At 34.8% G+C, this 25,280-nt stretch overlaps 1 protein-coding gene across 1 annotated transcript in view; it reads right to left on the bottom strand.

Annotated features, from left to right (window-relative positions):
• Positions 1–25,280, bottom strand: part of RBMS1 (RNA binding motif single stranded interacting protein 1) — a 337,082-nt gene that overhangs the window by 241,618 nt on the left and 70,184 nt on the right. The window lies entirely within an intron of this gene.

Raw genomic sequence — 25,280 nt, 5'->3', positions numbered from 1 at the left:
ACATCCTTTGATTTCAAGGAGAAAAAAAAAGGAAACAAAAAGAAAAGAAGAAAAGCTTTGTTATCTTTAGAGATTGACAAAAAGGACCCTTCTGCATACACAAAAAATGAAGAAAACAGATTTGTTTTGACAGGCTATTATACTACAAAAATATTTTTGAATGTAAGCTGCAGCAAAGTTCAGTCTTAGAAAACGTAAACCCGGTACACTATTTTCACTAATGTTATAGGGAAGTATGGAGAAGTGAATGCAAACGATTCTTTTTCGGTTTTCTTAAATAGGCAAGTAGCAGGATAGCCTAACAATTTACTATTGAAAAAATTTTCTTAAATGTCATAATTTTCACAAAATTAAAATATTTCTTGCATACACTGTGAAGTGACCACCCTTTATTTTGCAATCAGAGAGCAGAGCTGGCAGAACTGAAGTGGTTTGGCAGCTGCAGAGATGAAACTGAACTGAACAAACAGTTTCTTAAGTGATGCTTGGATAGAAGAATTTGGAAACAGTTCAGCTTTAAAAAAAAATCATTTAAATGTGTGAATCCTGCTTGTTACATTCTTGGGAGTAATTTCTATATATATGGCACAGTAGTTATTATACCGCTAAGGAAAGAAAAGTATAAAAGTATTAGAATAAATCCCTGTTGCAGAAAAAGTACAGCTCTATTTACAGAGATAACTATAGTTAACACATACAGGCAACAATATATAATTTTGGCAATACTCTTGCATGCCAAGTTACGAAGAACAATCACTTATTTCTTTTATTCTGACCCAGGGCACAGTTGTGCATAATAAAGAAATCTTTTCCCGTGCTGGCTACATTTGAACTTCTGAACATCCATATTCAGCAAAAATGGCTTGGAGGGCATGTTGAGAAATACTTGGTGAGTTTTACATTAACTATCCATCAAGGGCTACAGGCGACAGCCTCATCAACCACTTTGCAGAGCATCCTGCTGAATAGCAGAGAGCTCACTATAAAGAAGTTTCATATTACTTTCTGCAGTAGGAAATATCTGGTGTAGTTTTCAGTGAAATCTGAATTTCATAGAGTCAAATCTCTCTACAGTTTCATAGCTTGGATGCTTCATTTTGATCGACTTCAGTTCTTCAAAGTATGCACATTCTGAGCTTTTCTGATCTCAAAGGGACAGGCGTCATTTATTGCTTAAATTTTCTGTTCTCTTGTGAGTCCAGAAAGAAGAAAATGAATATACTTGCAAAGAGTATCTGTATCTCAACAACAGCTTCTCATTCAGCATGAGGTCTTCAAAGCAAGTGAAGATTTTGGGTTTGCTGGCATTTTGTCACCCTAACTAAGGCAGCCAACTGGCTCTGGTTTTAACACATAAAAACTTCTGTTAATTTTTATTTTTTGCGTAGATCCACTATATTGTTTGAAAAGAAAAAAATGGCTCTTCGGATGAGGCTTATTAATTGTATCCACCATATTATGGACATTATCAGTGTTATGGACTGTGGACTGTTTCCCAACATCCAGTACTATGTACTCATATCTAGTGTGATTCAAGGAAATAGACTGCATATGTTTACTATCCAGAGACACTGCTAATTACCATAAAGTTGACATTAACCAGAGGTCATCAAAAATTCAGAGTCAAAGTTTGCAATTTTTTTACTTATGCAAGTTAGCAAGAACTTGAATGACTCAAAAATGTAATTGCAGGCCCAGCAAATGTGCTTCATCATGTGCTGTCTAATATAAAGTAATTGTTCTTCAATTACTTTAGATAGTGAATATATAATATATTCACTGAATATATTCGATATAGAGAGTATATATATTCAGATACATATGTATATATTCAGTGAATATATCTATTTTCACCACCTCACTATTTAGGGATTGTGGAACATCATGCTTTTTATCTCATCCTCTTCAATAAAAATGATTCTAAATCTACATATTTTTTCATCAGCAGATCTCAAAAGTAATGCCTTCTATTCCACAATGTAATCTCTGGAAGTCTTCAGTAAAATTTAATAATTATTATACAAAAATGTTTATTTCCCTATGATATTTCAGATTTTCAGTTTTCAGTAGCTCCGTGGATATTCCATCCCTTTTAAATTTAATAGCTGAGGGACAGCTATTTGATAATTTTGCTCAGGAAGAATGTGTTATAAACCAGGCCAAACCCTATATATAAAAAATGTTTTAAAAGCTTCCTTCATCTCACTTTGCTGGCCTTTGTACAATCACATATGAAAAAAGATGGACAAGATAAACATAAAAAAATATATAACACAAGCAAATAAACCAAAAAAGCAGGAATTAAATTACTAACTTAAAGAATCTGCAGAAAAATGCACCAGGCACCTGACAGTTTAAAGATTTACCTGTGTGCTTGCTTTTAAAACATATATTTGTGTTTCTGTGTGTCTGGTCTGTCACCTATCTTGCCTTTTCCATCTCAGTCAAGCACACGTTGTACAGGCTGGGGATGGGAAGACTGGCAGATTTGATATCAAGGTTTTCTGGCAATTCTAATGTATTCTACCTTTGCACACATACATCTATTTGTTTAGTGCAGGATATTAATTTTCAAAAGGAATGCATTTGTTTTCAATTGCATTGTCTAAAGTGGACTGCAGTGATGGTAAACAACAACAAAATCCCATAGTGAACAGGTAGTGCTAACCTTTTCTGATTATCCAGGAATCAGCACTACCTGTGCTCTTTCACTACATCAAAGACTGCGAAGCACGGAGGATTCATACCCACATTCTCTGCTGTGCCATCAAAGACCAGCAACCCCCTACAGACAAGGCTGTAGCAGTAGGACAGCAAGGGCAACTTGAGCAAAATTATCCCCTGTATGCTCCTGCTTTGGGAAGATGCCACTGACCATAACTGAGAGTGCTAACAGTTGAGGAACAAGGGACAGCGCTAAGTTAGAGTACAGCCCTCTCCCAGAATATGAAACTGAATCCCTGATTACATTTTTTTTGGCATGCTGAAGATCTATTACAGGTATTCCAATGACACTTTGAGGAAAGAGAGTAGCACAAAGGTCTTTGTCATATATTAAAAGTTCATTGCTGTATTTTTCATAATAAGAAGTAAATTGGAATTATTAAAGCTAGAATTGTTACAACAGAGGTATTTTTTAGAAGATGATGCAAGGCATGGTACAAGCTTATCACTTATCAAGAAACCGTATCACTTACAAGACCCCATATGTTTCACTCATATGAGCAAAACCAGCAAATGGTTAAGACTGAAACACAAACATCTCACAGATTTTCCAATTTTGCAATAGTTATTTGAAACAAATATTAAAGGATCATAAGTTCTGTGGCCTGATGTTTCTCTTCACAAAGGGTCTCCTTTGTAACACAGTCACATCAGCACAAGCATACGGGTCTACAGGTGGTAAGCAGTAAAGCACTGCTTCAGACACAAGAATTACAAATCCAAATGGCTTTACATGGCAATAAAAATCTCTTTTGCCCTCATTACTAGACTAACCTAATTTGTATATTGTATTCCTTCTGCTCTGGAAACAACAGTGATACTTCTTTCTTTGCTAGTGGGGGCTCCCTCTGAGCTCAGTATCCATTCATGTTTGCTTGACTTTTCTTCTACTGCTGGCAGAGGAAATCTACTCTTTAAGAGGAGCATGACTGGTCACATTCTCATGAGGAAAAAGCTCATTTGGTCTCAGTGTTTGGGTCCTAAACTCTCTTATTCATTCTCTACATCCTTTGTAAAAGCAGTGTGATTCATTCACTTGGTGGAAAAGGTGTTCATTTCCCCTTTGGATCTTCTTGCTTGAAAAGGTCTTAGAATCAATAATCATAAATGGGGTCTTGGTACACTTTCCTGTCTCTTTCATTCTAACTTGGCCGTAGCTTTTATTTTCATTAAACATGCGCTTAACTGTGACCATACTACACAGAATCTTTTGAGAACTAAGAAAAGAAATAAAAGTACTCAAAAACCTCCTGACGTTTACTCAGAGACTTTGAAATATGCCTCTATTCTGAATCCAGCATTTATTTTTTTTCAAAGTTGTTTCATATGATTTGGCACAGTAAGTGTAGTTTTCAGAACTGGATATTCATAATTCATTTGACAGTGATTAAACTAATAAAATACTGACTATTGTGAGTTAATATTATTCTTTGAACAGAAAAAGGCAGTTCTTAAAGACTATAATAATTAAATATTTTCTAAAATGCCACAGGGAAAAATATTCCACCTAATCACAAATTCTGTCCAATATTATGTGAATATTAATGAGATCTGTATTCATTTTAGGCAAAGTAGAAGGAGAAATCTGGGAAAATTCTATAGAAATCTAAAACAAATTTGGATTATATTCAGGACAATGACCTATGTCAGTGTGATTTCATTATCTTCTTCTAGAACCACAGCTTTCTGGCTTTGTCTCACGTTTTTAAAAGTATAAGTAGCCAATAATCAAAGAAAATAGCTGTGCAAGGTTGGCACCATCTGCCACTGTCATGAATATGCTTGGCTTTTTGTTTTCACTTCTGTCCTCCAAGTGAAATAAAGGAAACACGCATTTTACTTTTTTTACATATGCAATGAGCTAGTCACCTTCTCCAGGCTGCTCCTTTATCTCCTGCTTGATGAAAGAAAGCAATGCAGGCAGTAAAATACTGGCTAATACATAGCTGGCAGCATTTCTTGAAAGTTACTTTAACAATCACTTTTTGGTTACAGGCAGATTTATTATAATGACTGCTTTTCTGTACAATTTATGAATCCGATTATGCAAAAACTCTCACTTTTCTGTTATTGATAAACAATTATAGGAAAAAATATTTTGTACAAGGAAGACAGAACTGGTGATCTTCTGTTACATGTCATGCAAGAATGACATGTGGGTGGATGCTGCAGTTCTAACATTGAAATATCTTTAATTAGAACTGTTGGGACTTTCCCTCTCATGTTTCATTTACAGTTTCTTCTTTCTTTTATCTTTTGTTGCTTTTTTCCTTTTTTTCAACCAAGAACTCTCAAATGTCAATTTACATTAATTTCAAATTATTGAACTAGAGGGTTGCTGTCTGTTATCTTCTATTAGTATGATTATAATGTATGTTACAACTTACATTCCATTCTATAAATACATATTCATTACTTATTATCAAAAAGAATTACTAAAGTAAAAACATTATTAAATCATTGTACTAAATTTTCTGAAAAGTAATATCCATTTCACACTTAATTTAGTATTAGTGGAGTCAGTGTTGCACTAAACATGAAACAAATATTGCAGTATTAACAGAAGAATTATGTCTAAAATAACAAAGACATTAATGAATTAAGATTACTTACATTATATAACTGCATTAGGCACAGCCAACTTTAAAAATTAGTTTCAAGGCTGTTACAATATACATCAATTCTACTGCTAACTGCTTTTTCTTAGAATTTTGCAAAGTATATTCAATATTTTTATGCTACCATGAATGTTTATTAAATAAACCATCAAGCAGCAAAAAGGCAAGTATTTTAAAGGTCTGGCTTTAAAACATTCATATTAGTTGTATTACTTTATGGAAAGTGCTGTTTAATAGCTCTTAAAGATTACAATTTGAGGCTAAATTTGAGGTTGATACTGTGATCCCTTTAGTTCAGGTTCTGCAAAACTGTACACAGTGATTTAAAATTTGAATCCTTACAGTTTCTTGATTACAGTATGAAAGGTAAAATAATTCACATGCTTTTCTTTGTCTATCAGAGTGATGAATTGCATACTTAAAAATTTTAATAACAACCATTTATCCATCCTAAAGATGGAGTGTCCGTACAAAGACAACAGTATTTTGCAAAACAATTCATTTAGGAAACAGTCACATGACCTTTTTAACTGCCTTTAAGATAGCAATAAAATTGGCTCAGTCAGCCAGCCCTAATGAGGAAGAGAGAGAAAACATCAACCTTTTCCCTTTCCTCTATCTAATTATAAACAGCATTGTCAACCGACTCCAAGATCAACCGAATCCTAATTGACCTCAGACACTGCACAATAAAAGATAGTGAGAACTGCCAAAATGAATGTTAAAAACATAAACTGTAATTAGCGTTTAACTCTTCATTTTTCATTATTTTTTTCTGCACTTCACAATCACAGCTTTTTCTGTAAAATTCATTTCTAGGCTGACATTTACTAAAATTGGGCACATTCTAGAAAGTCTATATGATGTGTCCCTGAAAAGGAAAAGTCAGTGAGATAGTAAAATTCTGTGGGAAATAAAAAATGGTAACTGTGAAGCACATCATTTAATACCTCTACCAGTGATCTATGGAGTTATTAACTTTTATTTGAACACAGCATGGTCTTACCCAATCAGCTAAGTTTTAGTTCTATTTTCAAGAGCTTATTAAAGGACTGTAATCCTCCAAATATTTAAATGAATGTCTTAATTTAATTCCATATTGCTCTTCTGTGCTTAATATAAACTGTTGAAACTATTAATATCAATAAGAAGCATGACTTGGTCCTAAATCTTCATAAGGTTTTACAGTTGTAATGTTTTTAATATTAGTTAATGGAATTGACATACACAGAATTTATATTGGCAAATAGTTTATCTAGATTTCTAGCTACATAGATGGGGCACACAGCCTTATAGTTTTTATTACATAATTGTATCTGCCCTAACTACTCCAATGACAAACTTATAAAGGCTGAAGCCTTTCTCAAATCTTGCCTTACAGATGAAATCCTTAACATGCGTTGTATTCTGCACATATTCCCTATATTTACTTTAAGATATATATTTATACCTAATATAAATACCTGAAAGGCTTAAAAATGTAATCATCACCTTCCAACATTTTACTCATCACTTGCACCTAGCTTCTATCTTAATGCAAACAATCCAATTAGATCTTACACATTTGCAAAGTAAGTATTGCATTAAAGCATAGCGAAGTTTTGATATACGGGATTCTTTTTATTTTAACTGGATATCTAAAAAATGGCAATTTCTAGTTCTGATCATTAACTGACTAGCCCTCTGAAATTTAGAAATAGGTTGCTGCAATTCCATATGTTTTCATCTCTTAGCCCTCATTACTCACTATTGCTGTAATGATTTCTAATTTTATATTGACATCTTCCTACAATTTCATTTGTTGTATTTTTCTTCCACTGCTACCTGAATCTCATTACATATTTTCCTACAGGGTGCTTCAGTAATGCAAATCACCCACCAGGGATAATGCTTCTAATCTCCATGTGCATGATTACTCAGGTAACATGATGATGAGTCTAGAAAATCAGGCTAAAGTGGTCACTCTTCTCTAGCACTTGAAAGACTGAAAAGACATTGCTTACTTGAGGAAAAAATGGTGATAAGGAGGAAGACTACTTTTTCTAAGTTACTACCCCTTCAAAGTCTCTCTAACAGAGTCATCTTCTCTAGATCTGCCATTTCAGAATATAATTCTTTTCAGAATTGCTGCAGCCCCAGCAGACTTAATTTGTATGTAGGTTATATTTTCACAATAAATGAGACCACATTTTGATAATACATTAAATTTACTAGTGTTATTGGCTTAATACATCTACTTTCAAAAAAAAAAAACCCCAAAAAACCATTTGCCTTATACTCCGCAAGCAACTCCATTTGCACAACCAAGAGATGGTTACACAGAAGGAGCTGGTGTGGGGAACTGGTGCAGGCAGAAATCAAACTGGTCTGAGTGCCCAAGGCAACCAATGCTCAAGCCACAGTCTCAGCTGCAATGGTAATAGGCACTACTGTAATCTGCATTTCTTATCCTTGTTACCTTACAGAAATGCAATGGCAAGGGTCTTATCCTTCAGTAGAAAGCAAATTACAAAATCTATAGGGATTTTGGGTGGCTAAAAAATACCATCACTTTTTCTGGTGTGTTTTCACCATTAGGTTTGCAAAATACCATCTACAGGAGTAAGTGCTCCTTTCATTTATGGCAGAAATACATATCCATCTTTCTCTTCCATCAAGCTTGTAAATTGGTTGGCATTTCTAAATTTTAAAAAGTATGGTGAGAGTATAAGTAATTATTATTTCAGGCAATAAGTGATTATTGACTATAATTGTGTATATTACTGCTGAGCAAATAAGTAATAGCATAAAGAAAGAAGATGAATTCGTAGTGAAATCATAAAATGTATATTTCTTACATTAATTTATGTAAGAGAAGTTCCTTTAAAAATGCAGATATAAGCGTTTTTTAAATTAAGCACCCTTTTTAAAGCGTGCATTTTACATGGATCAAAATGTGTCTTGGTATTTTTAATCTTAGGCCAAGCGGTTAAAGATATTTTGACACAAACGTTTCAAGTGTGAAATCCTCCACATAATTTCTCAACAATCTCTTCTGAGTTTAAAAAAATAAGCCCCTTATTTCTGTAACTTAAGATGTGCAATACTAAACTTTATAACAAAGTCATTATAGATGCAAAGATCTCTAGATAAATACCAGCCACAGATACTAATGTCAGTATCACAAGCACAGCTAGTAAAATAATTTCATATGAAAATAAAGTTATCTATAAATTAAAATCTTAGATTTCACTACATGACAGTTCACACAAAAATCTTATGTAAGCCACCACTTTGTTTCTTTTTTCTTCCCCCTCTAACGTGATATTCTTTGGCTTACTTTTTTGAAATAACACTATTACACAAAAGAAATTATATGAGACTATTTTTATGTTACAGGCTATAGTCATGCATTTATATGGATTTCTCAAATTGTATCTATCAAATCATACCTAATCAGTCATAATGATTGTTAAATCAAAGCTTTCTCTTTTTTTTATTTTCCAGTTTATTGCATTGTCTCTTCTAAAAAATCTTGTGATATACTTAATAATAATTGGAAAAGCACTACTGAAAGTGAAGATACTTTGCAGTTAAAACTGAGAGATTCAGAACACAGAATTTCTTTTCTGTGTGCCTTCTCATAGCTCTGTAATGCCAAGTAAAATCACAGCTAAGTATCAGGTAAATCCAAGTTTCTAAATGCTTCCTTCCAAATGGGAGAATATATGTTATTCAACACTTTTTTTTAGTATGATGATTCTTTTCAGGTAGGATACATATTATAGGAAAAATGAATACCAGAATCAAATCCTAGCATCAGATAGAAAGGAATTTTAAGATAACAAGCAAAAGAATGACTATGGGTATGTGAAACATTTGTTTGCAAGATACAATGGTGTTTTAAGCACATACCTAGTGCTTTCTCCACATGCTGAGTAACCAGGCTAATTAAAAAGCCCATACAGCTCTTGTTAAAATCTGTTCAAATTTTTGGAGCACCTGTTATAACAGAATGCCCACAGACTTGATAGTTTAGAGCCAAGACACCTGCTACCTTATGTCTCACAGTATGTTCAGTTTTATACTGATAGTGAAAAAAAAGTCCACTTTCTGACATTTAACAATCTCATAAATGATGAGAAATAAATTGCAAAATTTCGTAATTTAACCCTTGACTGTCACTTCTCTTTACCTATAATTTCCTGTGAGCAGGCAATACAATGTCCTTTTGGAACTCTCTCATTTCTTTGTTGCTGAATTTATTGTATGTTATGCTATACTGATCACAGTGTATAATTCTAGCTTTGCCTTGCTCCATACATTTTAAACGTATGGCTAGTATGTAAGTAAATGTAGCTTTTCTGAAAAGGGAATGTGCTTCACACCTGCAGCAAAATCCAGTAGTCAGTATTTGTGCCTCCTTGAGTCAGACTTTCTTCTACACTACTGATCAAAAACTAAAAAACACTGATTAAAAAATTATATTTTACTTCAAAACTTTGTTTAAATATGATCAGCAATATTAACAGAAATATACCCCAGGACACAATTTTGTTAGTAAACACATATAAGCCCTGATCTCTTGAGAGTGGAAGAATTTTTGGAAGTCCAAAAAAAGGGAAAGTTATTAACAAGCAGTTACCAACAGGTGTAAAAAGTAGAGAAAGATTTTATTATTTTTAAAAAATCATCACAATAGCCTTTTGACAGTGACTCAAACCTTGTCAATATTTAGGTATATGACTAATTTTATATGTATGTAAATAGAGTGTATGAATATCTGCAGGATCATGACAGTTACATTTTGTAGGTATCTGAGTCATGCTGGAATCGCTTTATGTAACTGATTGCACTGGGAACAGGATTTTGTCTATGGATTCTACAAGAAACTGTTGTACTTATGTAGTCATAGCTACTGGTTTAATCAGACTTTAGTATTTAGAAAGAAATTGGGAACGAAGAGACTCCATGAGCACATCTTGAAGTCAGCTTACTTTTCTATTCTGCAGTTTAGATCTATAAAAATCTGGATTTAAATATTTTTTCATATAATAAAGTTTTAGATATACTGATGAACAGAAATACAAACCTCTCAGGTTCAGAACTACATTTTCTTGGATGAATAGTCGAGACCTTACACACTAAGTACTAGATATCAAGCTATTCCCATATTAGAATATACTACAAACTTGGACAAAAATGTGAAACAACACTCTTTCAAAGCAAAACTTCTACCTTTGGTATTTAACATTTCTATATGAATACAAGTAGTAGGGAATAAAAACCTGGTCTTCAAAGCATAGTATAAAAAATACATGAAAGAACAGAAATAACAGAGTAATAAACCAAATTGCATCAGCACAGTTCCTCAACAGGTAGATTTCATTCACCCATAACTCTTACAAGTTCACAGGGAATATTTACTGAGAATAACAAATTATAACTTAAATAATTATTTTAATTCTTTAAATATTTCTTTGTATTTCAGAACTCATTTTCACATAGCCTTTGTATGCATTAGAAGCATAAATGTTGTTGGTTTGCACATCCCATTTCCATTTAGAATTCATATTAATTTAAGCCAGGAAAATTAATTTGTAGTAGATATTAAAAGTTCTTGTAAGTTTTGTTAACTGTTAGTTGTGGAAATGGCATTTTTTCCCATATTCTGCCTATTGATTTGCCTTGGAGATAAAATCCAACAAGAAAGCAGGTGATAAGCCTTTGTTAATGCCTCTGGGATGAAATGCTGCAGCTACAGACTACTGTTGATAAACAGATTTTGAATTAATTACTTCTGCATAATTATCTGAGTTACCAAGTCTTAAAATTGAACGCAACTGGTCTTCATGCATTTGTTTATATACCTCCTGCCAGCCATGAAAAATGTTTTTACTTTATAAAAGATCATAAATTAAAAAAACTAATTTTAAATAAGGTAATAATAGAATCATCTGCTACTGTACAATGGCATATGGCAGAAAAATATTAATTGCAGTTATTTTTGTTGAATTCCAGAGGCAAGTAGGACAGCTAGCTCCGCAAAATTCAGGTCACTCTGTTGACAAATGAAAAGGTGGGCTCTCTGCTGGTTATTCTTTTAGTATAGTTACACTGAAAAAGCGACACTTAGACTTTAGTATTGAAGGGAATCAAGAGAAAGGCACTCTGTACTTTATTGACTTGGACATCATGGATTTGAACCATTCCAGACCAAAGCAATTTTGAAATATTGACACATAACAGCTATGTCCTTCATACTGCTTTGAAAGATTAGGTGTGGGGACATTTTGGGTTTATTTATTTCTCTGCTAAAATCTGACTCAGGGTGATTCTTTGCAAAGCTTAGAAGGTTGTTAATATACAAAATAAGAACAGAAAGCTGTATTCTGCAACCATAATCTCCATTGTAAATTGTTTGTTCTTTTTTTTATATTTGTGTATGTCAAAGATAAAATATACAGGAAAAAAAATAATTTATTCAAAAGGGTAGCACATAGGACATTAAGTCCTGACAGATATAAGCAAATTATATTATTTAAAATATTTAAATTTTAGTGTGAATATTGCAATTTATATTAATTGCATGTCCACTAATAATTAAGATTTAAATCTCATAAGTTGGAACAGCATTTTGATCCAACTTCTTTGCAATTGCAGAGAAGAAAAGTTTACTTGAGCCTCATCAATCTCAAAAATTTTAAAGAATCATTGATACCAAAAACCATAAGAAGACTGTGACTTGTATTTATTATAAGTAAGCTCTGAACTTCTTTTCAACGCTTTATAGTGATTTTGAGCAATACACTTAAAAACAAATCAGGAAAGGAATCAGTGTGACCTTCACCCCCCATGTAAACGCAAAGAGGAAAACCCTATAATTTGTGAGCAAAAATTTTGACAGCATATTTTATCCATTAAGAAACACAATACTCAGTATAAAATTTTTCTGTGGATCACTTCCCACCCCATTTCCTACTCTCAAGTTTTCCTTTTCTGCTAATCTCATTAAGTTTTCTTCTCCAGTTCTCAATTCTCCCACTTATTCCAGCTGTTGCATCCTTTTTCATTCAATTTTTCATCCAGTATTTTCTTCCTTAAAATTCACAATTATAGTAGGTGTTTTAATGAACCAGAAACATCATAAGAGAAATATGACCACACTAAACACAAAGGAAATGTGCTTGCTTATCTCAGGTCAATTGCACTGGCCTACAACATAGTCATTTTGTGGGGATGTTAGCCTGGTCATCATAAAAAGCCATGATGCCAGAATAAGCACACATATAGATGATTTCTAAATTTTTAAAAAATTATATCTAGATTGAGATGTATTCAAATATTTAAACCTGCCAGAATATCTTTAAAGAACAGTGCCAAACACCAGACCCTATATTTCAAAATCTGCCTGTATAAATTGACATAGTCCTTTCCTGCACCAGCCATTTCCAGGACATTATTCTCTTCTGCCAAAAAGTGACCATAGTTTCCAAACTTCACTTTCAAAAAACTGCACTTTTCCACTTTTCAGCAGGAACTATTGGGACACAGTGATCCTGGTTTACTTTGTCAAGTAGCAGAATAGATTTGCAGCTTAATGTGGGTGTTAGTATTCATCATTCAGTGAGATAAAAACATTGCATACTTGGTACACTTTATGCTCTGTAAATACAGAAACTGGACATTACATCAATGAGATTTAATTGTAAAATTAAGAAAATAGAAAAAAACATTGAAGTTCATTATTTATACCATATATGTTGCAAATAATATTATTTTAATTTTAAAATTTTTCACATTATAATATAGCTTAGCTGATCAAAAACATCCTCTAATACAGGGCATTCTTAGCTAGTTGTTTTTGTATTTTGAATCTGTTGGCATACTTTAAAGAAATGGCAATTTTTGGATATAGTTCACCCCATTTTCATAAAGTTGGTCTTTAAAGTGTTAATAGCTTGAAGTAGTCAATATTTTTTCATACACTTTTCAAGTTGCCTGAAATTATTGTAGCGTGACTATATATTGGGTTGATAAGAGGGACTTACTGATTTGGAAGACTCTATAAGAGTTTTATAAAAATATTTACCTGAAGACACACTTTTGCTGTGTTGGTATGTGGATACAGAAGACTTTTGACCCCTGTCTACAGAATGACTCCAGCACTACAAAGCCTGGGTGCTCAGCTGTTACCAACTGCAGACTCTGACAATACCTGCATGGCTGGGCCTGGGCTGGATTTTTCGTGCAAATGCAAACCACAAACAACAGCTCAAAGCCAGGAACTTCTAAGGACAAATATAGAGCCCAGTTTGTGCACCGGAGTGCCCACATTCATTGATCCAAATGGAAAAAGCAAAAAGATATGCAGAAGTTAGTTCAGTCAACCAGAAGACCCCAAGATAAGGAGCAGGCAGAAATTAAACAGATCAAGGCAGGATGATTCCAGTCGGAATCAAGGCTAAAAGATTAGAAAGTCAGAGTTCAGATTCCAGGCTCAGGACTGAGGGGAAATCAGAAACTAACCAATACAGTGAGTCTTTCTCTCTGGGAGCTTTTCTTCAGACCAATTTTACTTCTGCTGACTCACTGTGAGTTTTGAGCACAGATATGATCCTGCTGACTACAAGTTTCTAGGAGCCAGAAAAGAAACTTATAAGCAAGAACCTGACTTAAGACTAGAGACAAGAGCATTTCTCTGGGAGAAGATGACCTGCACATAGGTCCCTAATCTATAGGACTGCTTCTTTTTTTCAGTGTTTGTAGAGAAAAACATAGAAGTAAAGTATAAGTTCTTGGGACGGTAAGGGAGAAAGAAAGGTTTCTTTGAGGAACTTTGAAATTTAGGAACTTTGAACTTCTAACATAGTGGGGGACAAAAACACCTCAAAAGGAAAGATACACAGATTTTTAAACAACCTTTCTCCTTTGCACTTATGTAAGCGTGTTGTCCCTTTCTTCATTGTTTTAGGTTCGAACTGTGTCCCAGTGTCCCAGCTGCTGTGATTGCCATTGGGACATCTGTATACAGTAAGAACATTTCCCCCAGTCTGCAGTTCTTAGAGCTCTCTGCAAGCTACCTAATAGATGCAATATGTTAGCATAAACATCAGGATCAGCAGCAATGCTGCTCTTTGGAGTTGGATCCTGGCTGCAGTCACTCTCTGGTGCTCAGCACGCGATGGCAGCAGCTTGCTCACACAGTACTGCCTGTGCAGAGGCAAACTGAGTAGGAGGGCAGTGGTTTCCTGGGACACTGAATGTTAGGCAAGGCCTCAGCACTTCCCTTCACATCTTCTGTGAGTCAGAACAAGAAAAGTGGTAAAAATAGGCACGTGGGAGGTGGGGAAAATGCATTATAGTTCTACTTTAATTGCAAATAGATCACTCAAGTCACAGTGCCTTTACAGATACACAATTTTGCATTGTGCAGAAAATAGCAATGGGAGGCTTAAGCAACTGAAGAAAGTAGCAGTGCTAAATGTGGGATAATCCTAAAATGGGTGGGTGTCAAATGTGTCTACAGGATGTCAAGGGATCACAGTTTTTTAACAGAAATCATGGTGGTCATCAAGTTGTTGTTCTCTGCTGGTTTCTTCCTCCCTGGAGCTCACACTCACAGACACATAAAACAAACAAAATACCCTCAACAAATTGATTAACTGCTTATAGCTCAACCTTCTCTTGAGTTTCTATGTGCCTGAAGATCATCAGAGCTACCTTTAAAATATATGTGTTTCCTATATTACATTTTTAAGGGGTCAAAATATATGTCTTTGGGATTTTCCAAAGGAGTATACTGATGTCCCACCACTCAAAGCTATAGTCAAGGGTTTGCTCACAGTAGTTGAAGCCAGACCAGAATATTTTCTTTTCTAGAGCTATTGCAGGTGCAGGAGATTTCTCTCTTTACTTTGTAAAGTAGATCAAAAAGTCTATTTCTTCCCTTTGATATGAATACAAAATCTAGATAAAAACTCATTTGCACTCTGTGTACAAACTAGAAGTCTGTTGTTCATTGAGACATGATACTATTATTCATCATTTGTATGTGCTGTAAATAGAATATTGTAGTTCAGAGTGAATTATTTGCTACTGAAGATTTATCTATCTAAATTAAATAAAGAGCTCAAGCATGAAGCATTAGTCAAAGGAAAAGCAGAAGAAAAGAAAGATCAGGAAGAAAAAGTGGTTTTAGCAGGGTCACATGGAAATTTTATCCTGGTGCTAGATGGCAATGAAAACTCTTCCTATTAAAAAAAAAAGAAATATTATTTATAGCCTGTGATGACAGTGTGACTATCTAAGCTCTCGGTTTCTCAGCATTACATCTCTAGCATGCCTAAATATCTATAAAAAGTACCCACAAATTTCTTTTGGGCTACCTAACTGAATCTTCTTAAAGACAGACTGCTTTTTTTTCTTCTGAAAATCTCACAGCAATAAGAGCTACCAAGTAAAAAATACAGCATTTGAACCTTGCACTGTCAGACCTCCCTGCTGCCTTCTGAACAAAACTTAGATTGAAGAGCAAGACTTGTGCAAGATGAATACTCAATTTATACTTATTCAGCGCCTAATTCTCAGTTTAGTGACCAGGTCCCAGCTGGTGTTGAACACAGTGCTAAATCTCACCTGAGTCACCTACACATTCTGGGTTCAGCTCTCCTTTAATCTGCCCCCAGAGGTATCCTCACCTCAGTTTCTAATAGGTGACTATTGTTCAGTCATATCTCTGAAAGACCCTCAATCACTTGCTACCCTCAACCTGAAAGTGGAGCCCATGGGAATCTGCACACTGGGACAGAAAGATTGGGGAAGCTTCTGTGTTTGTTGTGCTTTCAAAAAACTCTTTTGCCTAACTTGAACTTGTCTTGTACATTTGAGTACACACCTACAGCTGACTGCAAGTTAGACTTGTGACAAAATTTTCATAGCAAATTCAAATAGCTGGTATTGTCAGCAGAAATATTAAAATATGAGTGCCATAGTAATGACTATTACATACAGATAATAAATGTATATGGAATTGCAGCTCCATTCACAATTTAGCAATAAAAAGGTCATCTTAAGGTATGTTTACAAGTGTACCTGTCATATACTACACTTCAGGAAAATTGTGCTAATTGCTTAGCAAAGACAGAATTGTTTCAGAGCCCTGGGTATATAAAATACCTGGGTTTTGCAACAGGACTACCTTTGTGAGATTCAGAAACTAAAATAGTTTCAAGTATTTAACTCAACATGCTTAAAAACATAACAAATCAGAGTTGAACCACCTAGCAATACAAACGACATCAGTGCATGGGTCTGAAAGTCAAGGCCTGAGGGATATTTCTATTTTCAAACTCATAATTTATTTAGGCCAAAGACTATGCTTAGTGCTTTGCAAAATGGAAAATATAAGAGGCCCTACTTTGAAATAGGCAACAGACAAACCTTGGCTGCTGGAAAACAAAGCTGACACATAGATTTGAAGTACCACCTCTCTAATCCTGTATTCATAAGATATTCAAAACTTATCGCAAAACCAATGGGAATTACACTTACATAAAAACTACAAAATTACCCCCTGCTTTGTTACATGATTACTGCTTCAGTTCGTATCTCTGCTGTGACAGTACACCAGAGGTCTTAGACTGTGAGAGTTCACGCACTGTACAAATACACTGAAAACATTACTGACTGACCTGAAAATTTTACTTTGATTTGAAGAAAATATGAAGACAGGAAGAAAAAAAATGAAGAGTAATTTATTTATGCAGAGAGGAGTATTAGTATACATAAAGGTATCAGAATGTGGTTTCTATTTTCATATGACCATTATTTCTATGCAGAATGTACATCTGTTTTTTGTAATTAATTTATTGTGATGGACTATACTGTTTTTTGGACAACTTTTGCATTTGTTTTTTGTTTGGGTTGTTTTTGTAGGGTTTTTAGCTGCAGTTACTGTCTGAATTCTTACTGATACAATGAGGTATGTTATTGGTCACTGCTTTTCATGTCTTACACACATACATTTCTAAATGTCTTGTACTCAAGGATAGCCTCCATTTTTGACAGAAAATTGTATTACAGTGCATTACAGAGGACATATATGTAGGGAGTTAATTCTTTTGTTTTCTGTTTATTTTTTCTCTTAACTTAAAGGAAAATTAATTCAGACAGAACGTCTACAGTTGATCTCTGGGTAGGGAAAAACATGATTATTATTCATGCAGCAGTGTTTATTTCCATCTGTCACCATAGCAGTTCTTTTAATAACTTATTATACAATTAGTTCAATAACCTTTCTGCTCCTTTGCTACCACTTCAACATGAAACTCCCTTATTCCTATAATGTTTTCACTGTCCCCATTATACAATCCATAAGTAAATCTGTTTTCAAGGTTTTATTGGTATGCTGCATGTATTTCCTGTGTAGTTTCTGAGAATAATCTAAACCTTAACCTCTTAACCTCTAGAAACTACATATACAAAATACATACATGGTGAATTGTGAGAGATGAAGCCAAGGACAATTTTTGGAATCTATCTAAATAGTGCTAACATCTCAAATAAAACATAAGTTTTACATCTGCAGAACTTTTCTGAAATTCTGCATGAGGACATGAGGGCTTTCATTCAATCTTCAGGGAAGTGGCTGAGCTCTTTCAGATCAGCAGCTTCTCCAAGGGAAAACTAATGCAAAGGCCTTGTATACTTTCACAACCCCACAGGCTGAACAGCATGTTTTATAGAAAAGAAAGGGCATAGAGAATAGGTTTGTATTTACAGAACCCATAGATCTTACCAAAAAAAACCCAACAACCAAACAAATGCCTGAAATGTTATTGGGAAAGGAAGGGAGAAGTTGGGAGCAGAGGGGAGAAAGAACATGAGACCAACAGCATCTCTGCAGGAAAGGATCTGGGATCCTGCTGAGCACATGGAACACGAGTCAGCAGCTGTGCATTAGTGGGGACACAGGCTGTGTTAACAAGGACATTTGGAAAAGCAATGCAGCATTGCTGCTCAGAGAAGTTCAGGACTTGCCACTTTTTTGAGATTTTTGGAACTTAGATGGATGGGTGAGTTCCTCATGAACTGCATTCAGCCTTGAATTTAACTCTTTTTTGAGCATGACGTTGGGCTAAATAATCTTCAGAGGTGTCTTCTAACCTAAACAACCCTCTGATTGTAAATATAATGCTACAGAGGTGCATCTTTTCTCATCATCGTATCTCATCTTTTTGGCTAGGTCTGCTTCATCAATATTCCTGCCCCAGGAGAAGAAAATAGGAACCTGAGAGTTTACTTTATCAGTTCTGTTCTTAATTTCCAGCCCATGTATCTCTAAAGATCTGATATCTAGAGAATAATTTCCTGCAAAATATCTCTCACAGAACTACAGATTAAAAAATTATAAGAATTTATTAGTTAAGGAAAAATGGTTTCTTTCTATTTGCCTAAAATGGTGGGCAGGGGAGAATATATTTCCTAATATATTTCCCCTAAAAAAATAGGGGAAACTGGGGGGAAAATAGGGGGGGAAATAGGGGGGGATTGATGTAAATGTTTTAACTGATCACACTGTGCATGAGATCCTTTTAAAATATTTGTAAAATTTATAAATACAGAACATATGAAAAAGCAGTTGTGGCTGCCATCTGATTTTAAAAAAAAGAGGCCAGGGACATCCATGGCTTGTGGAGATGCAGATGAACAAATCTAAAGAATAGATATTGACATTTCAATAGTTGCTATTTCAGTAAAAAATACAAAAACTGTTAGTGAGTGTTGTACTGCTGCTTTTTACTTCTCATTGTAAGGCTAAAAAACCTCCTGTCTGCCATTCTGAAACTTTAAATGGTCTCTGAACAGGAAATGTAACTAAAAGTTTTATACCCGTAACACAAATGAGAGCCTCACACTACCAAAGAACCCAGAGCTTTACAGTTTTATATCTGTACTGAGTGATTTCTCCAGTCCTGGAAGACTGGAAATGTATTAAAATTATTTATTCTCTTTGGTACACTCTGGAAATGGTAATGGGCTTCTAAGTGACTCTGTGGATGGTCATCACTGAAGAAGCCAGCTTTTCCTGACTTTACCTCTCCTCACTCAGTGTTTGAGAAGCATCCCTGGTTGCCTGAGATGAAAGCTATAGGATAGGTATGGTGCTCTCCTCCTACCTCTATTGTAGGTCAGAATATGACACTTAAAGCTGCAGCATATTGCTGCAAAGACATTTCTGTTTTGTTTAGTTCAAAACAATTCAAAACTCATGATCTGAAATCTAAATGTGTTGAGAGATAAGAGAGGAAAGAAACTCAAATAAAAATAGGCATGCTATAAAATATATGTGTAGTGTTTCACTAAAAAGGCTTTCTTCCTGTTGTAAAATGAAGATAACCACGGTTTTGTGGGCAGCTGGTAGCCCATATGCCAGAACTACCAGATTTGAGTAAAGGAATTTGGACTAATCTAGTAAGTGTGCTATGGGAGAAAAGGGGGGAGATCCTGTAGCATTTTGTTATACCAAGTGAAATGCCAAGAAATGTAGTTATTTTGGCCTGACCTGAACACATCACTGGGAAAAAAAGGGACCCTGACCATATGAAACTTGATTTTCACCAAACCACGTATGATTTGTTATCTTCACTCCTTTTGTCAGACACAGATTCTTTTCTTTATCATATGTTACAGGACTTCAGTTCCTTTTGCTCTTCCTGGGTTTGGGGCATTTTTTGTTGTTTGTTTGTGTTTTTTGTGTTCAAGATGTTAGCTTCTTTTTCCCATTCAAACTATAGAAATAAAGGTACTTATAGCTATGGAACAAATATGTTAGCTCCTTATAAAATCCATGGTTTATAGTAAAACTTTTGTGTACTAATAATTATCTTTGTGCAATTATGTTTGGATATTTTCATGCTATTGCACCTCTTCCTGCAGAATTCCTTTCAGCATATACCCACAAACCTGGCTTCCCAGTGAAATCTCCAGCCTGTATTATAATGTGTATAGAAAGGTATCTGCAAATAACAAAAAAGTTCTCTAAATGTAAACATATAAAATGATAAGACAAATTGCTGTACTGAAGAGAAATTCCAAACTGATTTAGATTTTTCTAAATTTCTCTCTATAGAATAATTAATATCTAATAGATGAAACTGAGGCTTCATGAATGTAAAGGAAGTGTTTTCAAAAGCAGCTTAGTCAGTCACCAAGAGATTGCACCTAGCAGGCAAACTTATCACACAATAAATTTACACCTTCATCAGATATCTTGTGAAGTCAATCACTAGCTTGGACATTGATTTACAGCACAGTGTTAATGGAGTCTTTTGAGTAGTCTTCACTGGTGCAGGGCAAAAAGACCTGAGCAAATCACAAAGCCTGATTTACTGATCTGCCTGGAGGTTCCCCTGCTAGTACAAAAAGTACAGGTCAGATGACAGCAATGATGGAGGAACTTGGTAAAATAATACCTATTTTTGAGTGGGTCAGAAAGTCTATGGCAAATAATGAACAGAATGTTCAGATTGCTTTCATTCCCTTGTGAATAAACCACAGAGCTTCCTTTCAAAGTGCACCCAGGTAAAGAAGTTGTCATCATTGATGCTGGTACACTGGGTATAGGAGGAAAAGCGAGCAGAAAATGTAGTAAGCATCAAGACAGGGTGTGGTACAAAACAGGGATTATACCCATCTGCTGTTGTATATTAAGTTAAAGAGTTGAAAAAAAAAAGAAAACAGAAGAAGTGAAGAGGAATAGAGAGCTTCTGTTTTTGTTGTGAGCAAGTGGAATCTATGTACATTTCTACGCACTAGAAATGTTTAGGATATATTTATACTGGAAACCATTAAGCCATCAAGTCTCTGTTTGATCTGCAAGCAAACAGAAACCTAATTAGAGTCAGGTAATTCTTGGTTATCCTAATTGGAAGAAACATTTTAATGAGACAGCTAGAAACTATCATGGAAACAAATGGCACTAGATTGTACACAGATCTGATAAACAGTGATGCTCTAAGCCAAGGTTCCTCTTTGGAGTGGCTGCAAATTTTAAAAGGGCAAAGCATGAGACAGTCACGTGCTAGACCTTAGAAGGGAGTCAAAGCAGCTCCCTCGGGCAGCAGGACTAACTGGAAAGTCAGACAGAGAAACTATTAACAAACTGTCTGTTGTTGTTTATTCATAAACTAGGTACTGAAAAAGACTTTGTATTACCTGACCAGAAAACAAAACAAAGAATCCAAAAACATTCTCAACCATTAATGAACTTCTTCATGTAATCATAATAGGTCTCAAAACACTGACTGTCTGCTTTTGTCAGGGAGCAATAATAAAGCCCTTTGGTAAGAATTACCTGGTTTTGAGAAATTTAGAATATCAGTTCAAAGATTTTAAAAGAAAGTTTTAATTTAAGACATTATCAAGCTCGGTAATGTGATACTCACTATAAGGCACCTTAGCAAGTCCATGGCTATCTTAGCTCTGATGAAAAATCTCACAGATTGTTGCCAAAAGCAAAGAAAGATAAACTGAGGTTGCAGGTACCAGTCTATCCATCTGTGACTGGTGAAAAAGAGGAATACAGAAAAGGAGACAACATAGACAAGGGTCGGTCATCTCTTAAGCAGAAGGTAAAATGGAACTCATTTAAAACCAAAAAAAAACCTACTCTCTCTCCTTGCTAGCACTGCTTTGTTAATATTAGGCCAAATTCCAAATTTAAATCAGCTTGCTTCTAGACCAAGCAAGTGATTGACTGAACAAGGTCAGGAATTGAATCCATAATTCAAAGGTCAAGTTATATGCAAGCTGATGCACACCTAATAGTATTTCGTTTGTAGTCCTTGCCATCAATATTCCATGGAAAAGACTCAGTTGTCATGTAGAAATATTTTCAAAATAATTTTTGCAAGAAGAAGTATGACAGGAAGGAAATCAAGAGTCCAAATCTATTTATGAAAGTGTAATAAAAAAGTCTTATGAAAATGTATTGCCTAGATCACACCATCCTATCTTTTTAGCAATTATGTGTTTGTAAATACTTCATTCCTATACTTCAGGTAGGAATACAAGTCTGCAGTTTAGCAGATTCTCCTCCTTGCCTTTTCAGAAGACAGGCATAGTATTTGTCTTTTTCACTAGTCATCAGGAATTTTCCTTAATAATCATAACTTTTCAAATTATTTTTTAGAAACACCTTATACTGAGGAAAACCAACCAACACCCTTAGCAACACCACATAAATCCTTAACACATGCCCCATTTCTCAAGCTGATTCTGATTCAGTTGTCTGTTATGGACAGCAGCTTTCTCCCATGAACTTTGCTGCTGGGAACAGAGATCTGTGAGGCCTGAGAGCAGACTTTGCCAATGAAGACAGAAACAAGACATCCTTGGTGTCAGCCTTCATCCTCAGTATTAGATTGCCTGCCCCATTCATCAAGGGGAACCATTTTCTGAGGTCTTCCATCTGCTGCCAGTGTACCCTCACAAGCTTGTTCAGCTTTTTTTGCTGCCCACATTCCTTTCAGTTTCAGCTCCAGCTCTAGCTCTGGTCTTCCTAACTCCATCCTTGCATGCCCAAGCAATGCTCCCATATTCCTTTTTGATAGCCTGTCCATGTTCATGCCTGCTGTACACTGTCTTTTTGTGCTTGAGTTGCCAAGAGAAAATTGCCAGAATGTGAATGGTAATTATGTGACACTACGAATGACCAAGAGACAATCCAAGTTTCAAGATTGTATTGATGGAAAATCTGATTAATCTGAGAATACCATCCACAGATAAAACTTAAGTACTCAGTATTATTCCTTACATTTTAATAACTTCGGGTTTCATCTAGAAGTTCACTACTGTCTCAATGATCTAACACAAAGTCTTGAAATCCATTATATAAGACAATTATTTTGAAAACTACAAACCTGAAATTTGTGAGCAATCAAGATGCACCATCTGTAATCTTCTGTTAAAAGGCTATTATAAGAAAAAAAAACCGTTGAGGTAGTATGTCTATTGTTTTGATATTCAGAAACATATGATGAACTCAAATGCCAAACTAGGCATTTAATGAATCATGCTGTTTTATGATATACACACAAAAATTATGAAAATTAAGATCATAAAAGGACAACACTATTAATAATTTCCAAAAACACCTTTTCTATTTAACAGCATTTCTAATCTTTTAGTGCTTTTGTATTTTCCAGGAGCCTATTTATATCCTTTGCATTATTCATGTAGACATGAATACTTACTTACTAGCAATGTATGCATGCTCATCCTCAAGGATTAGCAAGAAAAAATTTAAAAATAACAGGGAAATGCAACCTGAAGCACAGAAGAAAAATCCAAGAAGAACTGGAAAAGCTTAAGGTAAATGTAATTTTTTTCTAAATTAATTCCACCCCCCCCCCAAACTTCAAGTAACTTTTTCTTTTCTAGAAGCCCTTAGCCAAGCTGTCTGTTTGGGTTATTTTTAACATTACCCTACTGCTAAAGACAGTCAGATGTCAAAATGAAATAGGGATAGAGATAAAAAAGACAAAGAAATCTGCTAAAATAAGTAAATTAGGTAAAATAAATAAATTTGATACTATAATAATTGTATATTCATTACCCTATGGCTCTCAAACATTGAAAAACTGTAAACAGATATTTGCTTTCAAATCAATTCATTTTGAACAACAATTTGGTTCAAACCCCCATCTAGAATATTCTGAATGCTGAGTGCATTTAAAGGTTCAGTCAGAACTGTAAGTTGTAAAGACAGTGAGATCTGACAGTGAAAAATTTGCACTACACAGAAAATGCAAAGATGGCCAGAGAAGTAATGAGTGCTATGCAGGCTAGAACCCATGTCCTCTCTTTACTTTCTATCACTTCTAGAATCTGCTTTAACATATTCTCTTTTATTTTCCACAATCCAGTGTGCTTTGTTATTTTAATAGTCAAGAGCAAGATAGCATCTTGGCAAATAGAATTTGTCTTATTACAACTGCAGCCACACTTTAGGAAGAGCTTAAAGCCAACAACAATCACAGCTTCTTCAGGTTGAAAAATCAGAGAAGTTGCAGTAGCCATACCATTTAAAGGCTAGGGGGTTTCTGAGGTACAAGAAGCAGAATAGGAAGGAATGGCTGAGTTAGAGAGAGTTGGTGGAGTCTGGGTAAAGGCAGAGCAAAAAACTGAGAAACTCTTATAAGACATGCAGAGACAGCAGAGGATGACGACAGAAGGATCTAGAAGGAATGGAAGTGATTCTAATGGAAAAAGAACAAAGAAATACCAATGCATGCTGAAAGAAAGAAAGCTTTACCTAGCATCGCCCAGCTTTGTTGGCAAAAAAATCCCAATATAGAGTACTCTTCCTAAGATACTCTTTGCATATTAATTGGTCACCAAAGGTAGGAATAGGAGAGAAAGCTGTATTTGTAATGTAAGAAAATACTACTATTATAGATGAAATAACTGCTGTCTGACATCTCTCCATAATTAACTTTTTTCATTATATTATATATCCATATTAACCTCTCATCAACTGCTGGTTTTTCCTGTATTGAGATATATCCTCTCATTTTTTTTTAATATAAAAGTGGCCAAGCGAGTCATTATCACTGTTTATTATCATTATTCCTAATGATATGATGAGGTACTACCCATGGCATTTTACTGCATGTCTGCTTAAGTAGACTGGGATTTGCAGCAAGGTCCTGTTTAGACACTGAATGAACCCAACAGTCATGTTTAATAAGTCTTATGTTCTGTCAGAAAAAGCAGCTTATTACTAATTAGATGTATTATGTTATTTAATACCCAAATAAAATTCTATTTCTCAAGTATGCATGCCTGGGGCACAAATCTGACAAACACTTAGGGAAGCAAAATGCTGTCCAAAGAGACAGTGATTAATAAAAACCAGTTGGGGGGGTGTTGTTTCCATGTTTTAAATACTGGCTT

This window comes from Passer domesticus, chromosome 10 (assembly GCF_036417665.1).
Source record: "Passer domesticus isolate bPasDom1 chromosome 10, bPasDom1.hap1, whole genome shotgun sequence".
Lineage (NCBI taxonomy): Eukaryota > Metazoa > Chordata > Aves > Passeriformes > Passeridae > Passer > Passer domesticus.
The sequence above is the reverse complement of the archived record's forward strand: the minus strand, read 5'-3'. Positions and strand labels throughout refer to the sequence as shown.